Source organism: Camellia sinensis, chromosome 7, assembly GCF_055761805.1.
Source record: "Camellia sinensis isolate YWXY chromosome 7, ASM5576180v1, whole genome shotgun sequence".
Classification (NCBI taxonomy): domain Eukaryota; kingdom Viridiplantae; phylum Streptophyta; class Magnoliopsida; order Ericales; family Theaceae; genus Camellia; species Camellia sinensis.
The window spans coordinates 678,933-693,409 of record NC_138967.1 but is presented as its reverse complement, the minus strand read 5'-3'; the positions used below and the strand labels follow the sequence as shown (position 1 = coordinate 693,409).

Genomic DNA, 14,477 nt, shown 5'->3' with positions numbered 1-14,477 from the left:
TAAGAAGAGTTTAGGGCTGGGAGAGAAAATTTGACAGGAAGGTCTGGATAGTTGGGAGTAAAAGGAGAACCATGGGGTGAAAGCCCTAGGAGATGGCAAATATCAAGAACGGTGGGGGCCATCATACCGCACCGAAACTGGAAGAAATTGAAAGCCATATTCCAAAAACATAAGGCAGCAGGAATCAAAAAGGGGTCTTCGGGAATAATGAACCTGGAAAGTCGAAGGGCATCGAGGATATAAAGCTCTTGCAGGTCATCCTCTCTCGCAGGCACCACTCTGTCATACCATTCCTCCCATTCAGTCCTCAATGTCGGCCAGCAGCGATGAGGACGGTTTACCCTCCAAGTTCCCCAATTAAGCCTTCCTTCATAAAGAAGGAAATGGTCCTCCAAACGAGGGTACAGAGCTGGGAGTTGAGCAGGAACCTCCCGGAAGATAGGACCTAGGACGTACTCCTGTTTGTTGCTGTGGCGAGGAACGAAAAGACGACCATCGATGTTACTTGACTCACCAGATGTCAGCTTGCTGATTTCTTCATCGATACAATGTTTCAAAGCCATGGTAGGACTGATATGGTCGCCAGCAAGTACTTTTAGAGAGGAAGGATCCATTGGTAGTAAGCAAAAGAAGAGCAAAGAAGATCAGAAGAACCAGTAGAGAGAAGGGTTTGTAAAAGGCAAGAGATTTCGGAACACGAAACGAGAGGGTTTTAAAACCTTTGTGTCCGAAATTATACCCCGTAAGTCGTTAAGTACTAAAAGTACGAATGCGAGGAATTTCTTCCAATATTGATAGTTTTTGAGGGAAAAGCTTATTCCGTTGATTGGGGCCAGCTTCGAAATGAAATATTTGGCTTCGAAAACAAGATCTTGGCGTCAAAAAATCAAATAACAACGGCTTCGAAATACATAAGTCGGCTTCGAAGCCTAGTATATGCTTAAAGGTGCTAAATTGCTTGATTATGGGTCTGTTTAGGGGTTATAAATCAAAGTAACGACCTTCGGAGCAAAACCTAGTATCCTCTGAGTATGCGAAACGCTGTTCGGAGCATACTACATGCTTAAAAATGCTTGAATGCTCAAAGTATTGGTCTACTTCAAAAAATCTAAAGACCTGTTTGAAGGTTATCAGTCAAAATGACAACATTCGAAGCAAACCCTAGGACTCTTTAAGGAAGAGGGGCACTGTTCGAAACATCCAAGACCAATCATTGGTTTCTATATGAGCAAGAAGGAATTGCCATAGGTTGCCCTTCGAAGCCAAAAGAGATCAGTTTAAAATTGATTGGCTTTATCAACCATGACCATATATTGGTTACAGTTAGTGTTGAAGAATAAAGTCATTGAAATCGAAGTACTAAAATAATATCTGCCAGAATTGTCAATTTTACTCCATGAATTGGAAAAAGACATGATTGGTTCTTTTAGTACTTCATTAAACAATTGATTCGAAGGGTGAGATTGTTCAAATTCGAAGTTACGAGTTAGCTGTTAAAGATAAAAGGAAACAAAGTCAAACAGTGTTAAATACAGAAAGACTTTGTTTATATTAAAGCCAAGATGATTACATTAGGTAACCCTATCTGGGTACAAATTCAAGCTCATAAAAATAAGGAATAGAATAAATAACAAGGTCATGAAATTTTGTCCAGCAATGGTCAATAAATTTTCGTTCTTTCTTTATTATTTCTTCTATTTCTTCTAAAGTTGATTGCATAAGCTGATGAGCTCTCACTTCATAATAGAGTTCTTCAGCCTTTGCTTCGAAAGCCTCTTCTCTCGATTTTTGTTCCAATTCATCTATAACCAAATCATCCCAGTACGCAGAATCTTTATTCCTGAAGTCATCAAACTCTTCGATAAAATTCTCTGCTTCATACTGGGCATGAATTCGGAGAGATGAAAGTTGATCCAGATTTTGGATGGTGATCTTAGAATTCTGATGCCAGTAGAGGAGCACTGGGAGTTGGTCCAAAAACAAATGAAGCTCTGCCTGGGCAATAGGGTTAAGAACATGACCTCTAGTCAAGACATCACAAGCCCATTGAAAGTTCTTAAGAGGAATGTCATCCTCAAGAACATTGAAGGGCAGGTGGGAGAAAGCCGCGAGCAAAAGTTGAGCTTGCTTTCGCTCGGCTGGAAAAGGAGGTAACGGAGGTTGGTAAGGTGGAAAAACTTTGTCCATTGGAAGGGCAAGTCTTAGTTTCTCTGTCCAGGAAAGAATGGGAGAAGGAGAAGGAGAAGATGATCCTGCTTCGGAGGATGGGAATAGAGTAGATGTTTCTATCTCAGAAGATGCAGAAGAGGGTGTGGATGCCTCTATTATGGGAGATGGCACGGGAGCAGAAGGAACAAAGGCATTAATGTAATCAAGCCAATCAGAAGAACAAATCTTCGCCTTCTTGGCTAAGAATGAAGGGGTATACCCTTGTGCTTCTTCTGGACGCCGGGCAGGGTGCATTATCTTTGTAGGCATGGAAGAAGTATACCAAGCCACAAGCAGAGTCTCTTCCAAGCTACGTCGAAGGTCAATGGGCACGTAAGGGTAGACCACTGAACTTCGAGCGTAGGAGGGAAACTCCAAGGGGTCAGTGAACTCAACAAAATGGTGATTGATTCGCTCCCTTAAATCATAAGTCTCAGGAGTTGACCAGCTTGTCCAGCCAGAAGCCCCAGAGGGTGAAGAGGTTACAGTTTCATCCCATGCAGAGGTCTGTGAAGAAGAATTTCCTAAGTCCATATTTGCAACTTGTCGAAGCAAAGGCTTGAGAGTAGTTTGGTCAAAATACAAAGGGAGCTTAGGGGAAAAACTCTTTGTGTCTGTAAGCTTGTAAACCAAGGGATTAAAGGCAATGTGTTCGTAGTCCAAAGGTTTATAATCTGCAAAAGCCTCCATTACCTGAATAGAGAAGGGCGGGTAAAGGTGGCTAATGAATGCGTGGAGATTCTTTCGAGGAGGAATAACATCACTCAAAGGCTCTTCATATGCTTGATCAGTAGTAAGGGAAGTTGATGCAGCCATAGCCTGTTCGAATACTAAGGTATTGGGATGTTCAACGAGTTAATGCAAATGATCACCAAATGGATGACGGTTGTATTTCCAGAATTTGGACTCCATACACGATCTAGAGGCGCGGGAAAACTGTAATCCACTAATATCACCAAGTATTGGGTATATTAGTGCGGGGGGTAATGTTGGCTACATATTTTGTAAAAGCCAGTTACAGTTCGACACGTGGCAGAGTAAGGGCAATAAAGGAAGGTTATTCAAACCTTTAATCCTGATCGTACACGTGGCAATAAATATTGGTCCTCACATGATTTGAGTAACACTAGATCAATAACGGGATGCAAGATGACATATCTTCAACGGTTACTCATATTCAAATTCAAGTACAAGAGGGAAGCTCAACTGCCAGTAATGGCGTAATGGAGCTACTTGTAAGGGAGCATGATCAGCGATCATGGAGGAGCAGTTCGACGGTTCGAAGTGCAGTTCGAAGGTCATCACTGACGAGTATAAATAGCAGGGCAGCCCCCAGAAAAAAGGACGGACTCAGATCATACAAATCAGTCATTTACTTCATATATTTTCTTTTCCAGTCTTTTACATTTCCAGTCTTTAAATACCTGTTCTTTAAATACCTGCACTTTAAATACCCGCACTGCGCTTCGATTCGTAGGAGTAGCTTCAAGTAGATTCAAGTAGATTGCTGTTGTAAACCTCTCTGAGGCTGAGTTCGGACCATTGTAAGTGTTCATTTTTATGAAATACTTCAATTGTTCTTCATATTACTGTTATTTCTATTAACTTCTCCTAAGTCAAGCCACCAGTAAAAGTCCTCTTCATTGAGGCTGAAAAGAACTAAAACACAATCGTCTGATAATTGGTTGGCAATCACAAATTCTGTAAGGACTGATTGATCCTTGCTGGCACGCTCACATTCACAAAAATACCCTTCGAAAAGCCAAAAAGCCAACAGAAACATTTGAACAATAATAGATTATGGTGCTGCTGCTGTTTGAGGAAGCTGTTAAAGGAACTCATTGTTGTCAATATGTAAGCATTGAAGCCCTATTTTGTTGATAGTCTATTACTTTCATTCGTTGTGTAAGCTAATAGTGGTGTTGCAATAATCATGACTTTAGTCTTGAAGAATAGCAGTATGAATTTTTAGGTGTACTATTTTTGGCTACCGAGGCACTAAATGTTGATCTGTGTCTCTTCCCCACAGAAACTCTTTCCAATATTTCTTCTTCTATTCAGTAAGGCACTAAATGTTGGCAATGGACCATATTTTCTTATTATTTTATTTTCTTAATCCATTAGAAATTATAGCAGTGTGCTTGCCGCTAGATATTGATAGTGGCATGCAACAAAGGACACCGATTTTATTGCTGTCTAGGGAATTTTGACAAATTCTCTGCTTGAATTAGTATTGTGTTGAAAACTTGGAATACTTTGCTTTAAATTTGTTTTTATTAAATGGATTTTATTGCAATCTTGGTACTAGCAACCAATCCTTAGATTATATATGTGGTTTGGCACAATTAATTATTGGTTTGAATTGTGGTAATTGTGTTCTGTTGGACAATCTTCACTGTATTTAAATTAATTAAATTCTGTTGTGTACTAAACAACAACCAGAATATAAAGAAATAAAGAAAAGGAGAGAATATGTTTGATTACAAAAATCAAACTCAAAATAAAAATAAATAAATAAAACCACAGATTTTATTTTGTTACAAAAACAAAATTAAAATCTGATTAAATAAACAAATAAAAACAGAATTAAATTAAACAACTTACTTGGTTAATTTATATGAATAATTTTTCTGATCAAGTCCAGTGTTTAACACTGTGTCCTTAAGACAGATTCGTCCTCTCCACGGTGCTTTCAGAATTTGGACGTCTATCTCCCAGGATGAAATGATCTACCACAAACAATAGCAGCACTACAAATTGTTTGCCTTACGAACACACTAAGTGTTTACACTCTTTCTTTCGGAAATAAAATGCAGCAAGATGAAGAATATAATTTGCAGAGGATGGAGTACGAAAATCTGAGTAAAATCCAAATGGGAGGCTAGTCTATTTATAGATGTTAAGGTGGCTTTTCGTTTTGAATTGAACAGGTATGAAACCTGTTAGATTCAAATTTAAACAGATTTGAATCTGTTTATTCAAACAGATAGAAACGGGAAGGGCCCTGTTTGGATGAACAATAAATCTAAAACAGTTTAATTCTGTTTGAAAACGGGAAGGGCTCTGTTTGGATGAGCACTAAATCCAAAACAGTTTAATTCTGTTTGAAACCGGGAAGGGCCCTGTTTGGATGAACAAAAAATCCAAACCAATTTAATTTGAATTATGGATTTTATTTTAATAAAAAATAAAATTAAATTCAAATGTTTTTGGCCCAAAAAGATTAGAAGCCCAACCACACACCCCGCACCCGCGCCCAAGCCCAGCCCAGCCCAGCCCGCCCGGACGGACCGCGGCGGCGCGCGCGTGTGGTGATTTTTGAGTCCAATGGGTCTAGCCCATTTTTCCCATAACCTCTCCCTCTAAAACACTTGGGTACCCCTTGGGGCACACCCCAAGTATCTCACCCTAAGCCTTATAAACCCTTTCAAAACTTCCCACCAAATCAATGTGGGACAAGCCAATTTACAACTTTAAGGAATTTCCACCAAAACTCCATTTCCATGGAGCACACTTTGGCTTCAATTTCCCATTCACTCGGTAATGGTTTTGAGCAACCAAATATACCACGTGAATCACAACGCGGCATAGAACGCGTTACCACTTTGACCCGAGTAAATCGACACTCGGGGCCCACCTAAAAAATAGACCGAACTTAGGAAAAAATTCTGGTTTTATCCAGAATTTTATAACCATTTCCAACAATCCCCCACATGAATGAAATTTGATGACAACGGAAATGCAACAATATGCAGACTTTAACGAAATAGTATAAGTCGAAAATATCTTGCATCAGGATAGGTAGTTTTCGGCTTTGAACCTTCCCTAGTGATAACCTATCGGACTTACTGGTTAACCAATGGACGCGATGCCTTGAATTGTTCAGCCGTTTGTGTAAGCCAAGACAATAGATTTCACACAAAATATCTTCTAACACATCGTGGTTCTCACTGTTGTGTTCATTTTGACCTTGAACGCACCTGGTTTTCATAAGTGTTTCTAGAGAATTAAGCCTCTTCATTCTCATAGAACCGGCCCCAGTTCAACACTCATATAGGTGATTCTTATTGTGAGTATCTCCTTATACTCATCTTGATTTTATGCCTTAATCAAGATATAAGTAATCATTAAAAGCAAAGCTTATCCTTATACCCCTGCATACAACATATGTTGCAGATATCACTCTCACCATAGGAATGGGTAGGGAATTTTTAATCCCTTGGTGATTTCTGGTGAGCCATACATAACTTAGTTGTCCCTTTGAACTTAGTTCTTGGGATCTCCAGTCATATAAGTAGGGTTACCATTATGACGACTCTTATGTAATAGGCTTTAATCCCATCCCCTTTGATGAACTATACACTAGCTCTTTTGTCAAACCTTTTGTTAACGGATCCGCAATATTCTCTTTAGATTTTATATAATCTATTGAGATTATTCCGTTTGACAACAATTGCCTTACGGTATTATGTCGACGACGAATATGTCGTGACTTACCATTATACATATGATTCTGTGCCCTGCCTATTGCAGATTGACTATCACAATGAATGCAAATAGCTGGCACAGGTTTTGGCCACATTGGAATGTCTTCGAAGAAGTGACGAAGCCATTCTGCTTCTTCACCTGCTTTGTCTAAAGCAATGAACTCGGATTCCATTGTGGATCGTGCGATACAAGTTTGTTTCGTGGACTTCCAAGAAACAGCAGCGCCTCCTAGAGTAAAGACATATCCACTAGTGGATTTTGAATCTTTAGTATCCGATATCCAATTGGCATCACAATAACCTTCGAGTACTGCTGGATATCGAGTAAAGTTCAAACCATGATCACGAGTAAATCTTAGATATCTAAGAACTCGAATGATCGCTTTCCAATGGTCTTCTCCAGGGTTACTAATGTACCTACTCAATTTACTGATAGCATAAGCTATATCAGGACGAGTACAATTCATTAGGTACATTAGGCTTCCAATGATTTGGGAGTATTTTAACTGAGACACTGCATCACCTTTATTTTTTGATAAATAAAGACTGATGTCTACAGGTGTTCTAGCTAAATTCAAATCATCCTTGATAAATTTATCAAGGATTTTCTCAATATAATGAGATTGAGATAATGCATATCCGTCAAATGTTTTAGTAATTTTCATTCCTAATATAACATCTGCGACCCCCATATCTTTCATATCAAATCTTTTGTTAAGCATCTGCTTAGTTGATTTGATCATGTTTTGACTGCTTCCGATGATAAGCATGTCATCCACATAAAGACAAACTATGACATATCCTTGGTCAGTGTTTTTAACATAGACGCATTTGTCACATTCCTTTATCTTAAACCCATTAGTAAGCATTGCATGATCAAATATTTCATGCCATTGCTTAGGTGCTTGTTTTAATCCATAAAGGGATTTTACAAGTCGACAAACTTTCTTTTCTTGCCCTGATACTACAAACCCTTCGGGTTGTTCCATATAGATCTCTTCATTTAGATCACCGTTTAAGAAAGCTGTTTTAACATCCATTTGATGTATTTCTAATTTAAACAACGCTGCTATAGAAATAAGCATGCGAATGGATGTTATTCTTGTCACAGGGGAATATGTGTCAAAATAGTCCAGACCTTCCTTTTGTCTGTAACCTTTAACAACAAGTCTTGCTTTATACTTGTCAATTGAACCATCTGCTTTCATTTTTCTCTTGAATATCCATTTATATCCAAGAGGTTTAGAACCTGGTGGAAGATCCACCAATTCCCAAGTATGATTTTGCATAATGGATTCAATTTCATTATTAACAGCCTCTTTCCACAAAGGTGCTTCAGGACCTGTCATTGCTGCCTTAAAGCTTTGAGGTTCATTTTCTAACAAGTATGTCAGAAAATCTGGACCAAAGGATTTTGATGTTCTCGCTCTTTTACTTCGTCTTGGTTCATCATTAGTTAAATCCTGTTGGTCGAGACTATTACTAGTCTCTTGTGTTTGATTGTCATTAGTCTCTTGACTTTGTGTACAATCATAAGTTCTTTTCTGTGAACTTAATTCCTGTCCTTTCTTGTAAGGAAAGACATGTTCAAAAAACACAGCATTCCTTGACTCTATAATAGTGTTCACATTTATATCAGGTATATCTGATTTATAAGTCAGAAACCGATATGCACTACTATTCTGAGCATAACCAATAAACACACAATCTACTGTTTTTGGTCCTATCTTAGTCTTGTTAGGAACAGGTACTTCAACTTTTGCCAAACACCCCCACACTTTTAAGTATTTGTAGGAAGGTGGTCGACCTTTCCACAATTCATAAGGAATGCTTTTGGTTTTATTGTGGGGTATTCTATTAAGAACATAATTAGCAGACAATATTGCTTCCCCCCACAAGTTCTGTGGTAAGCCTGAACTTAGTAACATGTCATTCATCATTTCTTTTAGGGTTTTATTCTTCCTTTCAGCAATTCCATTTTGCTGTGGAGAATAAGGGGCTGTAGTTTGGTGAATAATGCCATGTTGTGCACAAAATTCATTTAATGGTGCATCATATTCACCACCCCTATCACTTCTAACCATTTTAATGGTTTTACCAAGTTGATTTTCAACTTCTGTTTTGTAGAGTTTAAACATTTCTAAGGCTTCATCTTTACTTCTAAGTAAATAAACATAACAATATCTTGTGCAATCATCGATAAATGTTATGAAATACTTTTTGCCTCCTCTAGTTTGAATAAATTTTAAATCACATACATCAGTATGAATTAATTCTAGAGGTTCGGTTTTTCTTTCTACCGATTTAAATGGAGCCTTAGTTAGTTTCGCTTCTACACAAATTTCACATTTATGATTAGGATTAATTTCAAACTTTGGTATATAATCTAAACCAATTAATCTACGCAAAGCATCAAAATTCACATGTCCTAATCTACCATGCCATAAATTTGACTCAAGAATATAAACAAAAGATGTGTTATTCTTATTCATAGCAACTTTCGGTACAACTGTCATTACATTCAACTTAAAGAGACCATCACTCATGTATCCCTTACCAACATACATACCACTCTTTGTTAATACAAATTTATCAGACTCAAATACAAGCCTAAAACCATTTTTACTTAACAAAGACCCAGAAACTAAATTCTTCCGGATGTCAGGTACATGCAGTACGTTGTTGAGGGTCAGTTCTTTCCCTGATGTTATCTTCAAGATTACTTTCCCTTGTCCAACCATAGTAGAAGTAGAAGAATTTCCCATGAAAAGTTGTTCACCATTTGCAGCCTCATTGTAGGTAGTGAACATCTTCTTTCCTCACATATGTGACGAGTTGCTCCAGTGTCAACCCACCACTCTTTGGGATTTCCAACCAAGTTAGCCTCAGACACCACAGCAGAAAGGTTGATGTCATTCACTCCGTCAGAGATGTAATCCAATTCTGTTACATTGGCCTGATTGGTGGTCTTCTTACTTGTACTTCCATGATTCTTTTTAGGGCGGCAGCAGTCAGAAGCTCGATGTCCAGTTTCGCCACAGTTATAGCATTTTCCTTTGAACTTCTTGCTACTATCGCCTTGTTTAGGACCATCTCCAGTAAACTTTCTCTTTTTGTTATGTGGTTTATGAACTTGTTCAACCACATTTGCCTTGGACTCAATGGGATTTTTCCCATTCCTCTTTTCAGCCTTTCGGTTATCTTCTTCAATTCTTAATCTTACAATCAATTCATCCATAGTCATCTCTTTGCGTTTATGTTTTAAATAATTTTTGAAATCTTTCCAAGCCGGTGGTAACTTTTCCACTAAAGCAGCGACTTGGAATGACTCGCTAAGAGACATACCTTCTGAATGAATATCATGCAAAATTATTTGAAAACTTTGAACTTGAGATATTACCGTTTGGGAGTCTACCATAACAAAGTCCAGAAATTTACCGACGACAAATTTCTTCGTGCCGGCATCTTCTGTCTTGTATTTCTTCTCCAAAGAATCCCACAATTCTTTTGCTGTTTTCAGAGGACTGTATACATTATACAGCATATTGTCAAGGCCATTTAGGATGTAGTTTCTGCACAGGAAATCTGAATGTTTCCAAGCATCTACAGCGGCAACAACTTGCCGATCACTTTCACCCTCTTTAAGTGCTGGAGCCTCTTCATGGAGAAACCGGGCCAAATTAAGAGTTGTAAGATAGAACAGCATCTTCTGCTGCCATCTCTTAAACTCGGTACCATTAAATTTTTCCGATTTTTCTCCATGATTGATTGGTACATGAACATGGTTCTGGATAGGGACCGATGTATGTGTAACAATAGGAGTACCACTGCCAGATGCAGTTTCAGTTGTAGTAGCCATAATCTCTGATTACAAAAATCAGAAAATATTAAAACACAAATTAATTTTCTAGTTACTAAAACCAGAAAATAATTATAACAACAAAATAATTTTATTTTCCTTGTTACTAAAACTAGAAAAATAAAATATCACAAGAATTTTCTGTAATACCAAATAATATTCTGAATTGTTAATGACACCAGTATCGTACTACTAGTTGTTGTCAAAGAAAAGAGACAGTATATTACTACTATCTGTCAAATAGCATAAATCACTATTTGTTTTTCCAACCAGAATATTAATTTGAAAACACAGAAAATTAAATACAATAAAGATACCCAAAAAGGAATCTGTCTTAAGATTGTTGGACAATCTTCACTGTATTTAAATTAATTAAATTCTGTTGTGTACTAAACAACAACCAGAATATAAAGAAATAAAGAAAAGGAGAGAATATGTTTGATTACAAAGATCAAACTCAAAATAAAAATAAATAAATAAAACCACAGATTTTATTTTGTTACAAAAACAAAATTAAAATCTGATTAAATAAACAAATAAAAACAGAATTAAATTAAACAACTTACTTGGTTAATTTATATGAATAATTTTTCTGATCAAGTCCAGTGTTTAACACTGTGTCCTTAAGACAGATTCGTCCTCTCCACGGTGCTTTCAGAATTTGGACGTCTATCTCCCAGGATGAAATGATCTACCACAAACAATAGCAGCACTACAAATTGTTTGCCTTACGAACACACTAAGTGTTTACACTCTTTCTTTCGGAAATAAAATGCAGCAAGATGAAGAATATAATTTGCAGAGGATGGAGTACGAAAATCTGAGTAAAATCCAAATGGGAGGCTAGTCTATTTATAGATGTTAAGGTGGCTTTTCGTTTTGAATTGAACAGGTATGAAACCTGTTAGATTCAAATTTAAACAGATTTGAATCTGTTTATTCAAACAGATAGAAACGGGAAGGGCCCTGTTTGGATGAACAATAAATCTAAAACAGTTTAATTCTGTTTGAAAACGGGAAGGGCTCTGTTTGGATGAGCACTAAATCCAAAACAGTTTAATTCTGTTTGAAACCGGGAAGGGCCCTGTTTGGATGAACAAAAAATCCAAACCAATTTAATTTGAATTATGGATTTTATTTTAATAAAAAATAAAATTAAATTCAAATGTTTTTGGCCCAAAAAGATTAGAAGCCCAACCACACACCCCGCACCCGCGCCCAAGCCCAGCCCGCCCGACCGGACGGCCGGCGGCGGCGCGCGCGCGTGGTGATTTTTGGGTCCAATGGGTCTAGCCCATTTTGCCCATAACCTCTCCCTCTAAAACACTTGGGTACCCCTTGGGGCACACCCCAAGTATCTCACCCTAAGCCTTATAAACCCTTTCAAAACTTCCCACCAAATCAATGTGGGACAAGCCAATTTACAACTTTAAGGAATTTCCACCAAAACTCCATTTCCATGGAGCACACTTTGGCTTCAATTTCCCATTCACTCGGTAATGGTTTTGAGCAACCAAATATACCACGTGAATCACAACGCGGCATAGAACGCGTTACCACTTTGACCCGAGTAAATCGACACTCGGGGCCCACCTAAAAAATAGACCGAACTTAGGAAAAAATTCTGGTTTTATCCAGAATTTTATAACCATTTCCAACATGTTCTGCATGCTGCTGAACTTTTTAATTGGGTGGTCCATACAGGTGTTGTATTGGCTTCATGGGCGTACTTTTTTTTATTTAATCAATGCTTGGATATGTTGATATGGGGGTTTTATGTTCTTTTGCAGAGAAGGGGAGTCAAATACTAATATTTGAATTGTCTTGGATGACCAGAGAATGCCGTTACTGGTTTTTAAATTGTTGCAATGATACCAAAATCTATGCGAACTGGACTTGAATTTTTTGGTTTGTAGTGGTTTTGTTGGTGGCATTTAAGCGAGGACCAAGTTTGTTGGAGTCTGAAACAATTTTGTTTCTGATTAAAGTATGGTATGGTGAAATGTAGTGTCAGTTTAAGGTTTACTCTGATGTGGGAAATAATCTCAGGAAAGTGAAAGGTGTCTTTGAAATTTAGCTTGGTTTGGGAAGAGTTGATTTTGCCTGTTGGCCTTTTGGCTAATTTAGCCTAGCTAAATTAGTTTTGTTTGGGAAAAGGTTTTAGTTGTTTTTGATTTGAATTAAAGTACTTTTTATTGATTTTATTATTATTATTATTATTATTATTATTTTTTCCATTTTAGGTTTGATGTTATAGTTATATCTTGAGAGGTACTTTATTGTATAGATTTTGGGCTGCCATTCTCTCTCTCAATCTGGGTTTATTTCCTGTTCTACAACTGGTTTTCCGCTTGGGGTTTCAATATGTTTCTGCCTTTTCCCTTTTCTCTCTATTTTTTTCAGCTCTGATGGTTGTGTTTGTTTCCCTAGCATTAAGCAATTGTGGTGCTGCTACTGTTGGGAAAATTGTAAAACACATGCTGCTGTTGGGAAAATTGTGGTGTTGTTGCTATTGGGAAAGAATCGAATTGTTTGAGGGATTTAACCCATGTTAACCAGGTAATTTGATTTCTCTTTCTTTCCTTTTCTCTCTATCTCTATTTCTTTTTGGCTCTCCTTTCTGGAATAGCTATGCTCACATTTTCTGCCAAAAAAAGAAAAAAGAGTATGAAGAGTAATTGAGTTATTGAGTAAAAAGGAAGAGTAATTGAGTAATTGTATGTGAAGTCTGACTTATTCCATGATTTTTTTTTTTTTTGAAGTGTTGGTACTGTGAAATGTTCTATTTTGGGGTTGGAATTGGATTGTTTTACTATGAAGCTTTTGGGTGGGGCTGTTGGCAAAATTGAGGGTTTAGTTGAAGTGCTGGTAAATTGGTGTTGCTGAAGTGCTGAATTTGGAGTTTATTTGGGTTTCTAATAAATTGGTGTTTCATTTGAGTTTCATAGAATTTTGTTTCTTCCTGTGAATTCACTCCCTACTCTTTTAAAAGAAAAAAAAATTGTGCTGTGTTGTGTGACTCTTTTGGGTGTCTGTCCACTTCAGATTTCTTTTGCTATGTTTCTTTACATGTTTGTACAAACTGTTTTTTTTTTTTTTTTTAATGTTATAAAACTTGCAGCTTTCTTGCTATTTTGAGGTTATAAAAGTATATAAGCCTTTGGTTGGATTGTAAGGGTTGTGAAAAGAATGGAAATGACATAACACATCACATTGGTTTACTGCATGTAAAGGCATTACTATCATGGATATAAACTGTAAGCTATGAGATTGAGGCCCTTGATCACCCATTTTGATTTATTTTAATTCATTTTGGACCATAATGCATCTTGCAAGTAGTCTGTAGTTTATGGAAAATTTTACTTTCCTGTATGATCCAAAGGTTTAGTCATGGAATTCTTAGGGTTTGTTTAGAATTTCTTGGGTTGTGTCTGTTTGTTTTGCCTCTCCCCTTCTCTCTCTATTTGATTGCTAACTATTAAACCTATTTTGCTATCAGTTTCTTCATTTTCATTTTGGTTGTTTTAGGATCCGTTTGAGAGTGGAATGAACAAGAGCCTAATTTCCTCATGCTACGAACAATTAATCAAGCTGTTATGTGCTTGAATGTTTTTGTTGTTTTATTTTATTTAAATTTTGTCCTTCACAAACTTCAATTACATTTTGATCCTAACATTATTTACAATGTTGCTTCAGTTGCCTTCATTATTGCTTATAAAATGTTGTTGTCAGGTGTATTTTATTGCTTTAGAATTGCCAATTACATTATTGCTTTACTTGCCTTCCCACCCTCTGTTTCTTCCCAGTCCGACAAAGGCAATGGAAACTAAATCTATTCTACTTAGTTTCCTTTGCTATTTTTTAAATAGAACTCTGTGGTGATCGTTCTTGAATATATGTGTGAGTCTATAAAGTTGGATCAA

At 37.1% G+C, this 14,477-nt stretch overlaps 1 protein-coding gene across 3 annotated transcripts in view; it reads left to right on the top strand.

Moving 5' to 3' along the window:
• The window catches only part of LOC114292546 (uncharacterized), a 40,703-nt gene extending 26,429 nt beyond the window's left edge, over window positions 1-14,274 (top strand). For 2 of the 3 annotated variants that reach the window (XR_014334879.1, XM_082877262.1), the window contains one exon: window positions 12,985-14,274. The gene's annotated coding sequence lies outside the window, so the exon portion shown is untranslated. The remainder of the gene's footprint in view (window positions 1-12,984) is intronic. The other variant, XR_014334877.1, reaches the window with a different exon arrangement.
• The last annotated feature ends 203 nt before the right edge of the window (window positions 14,275-14,477 follow it).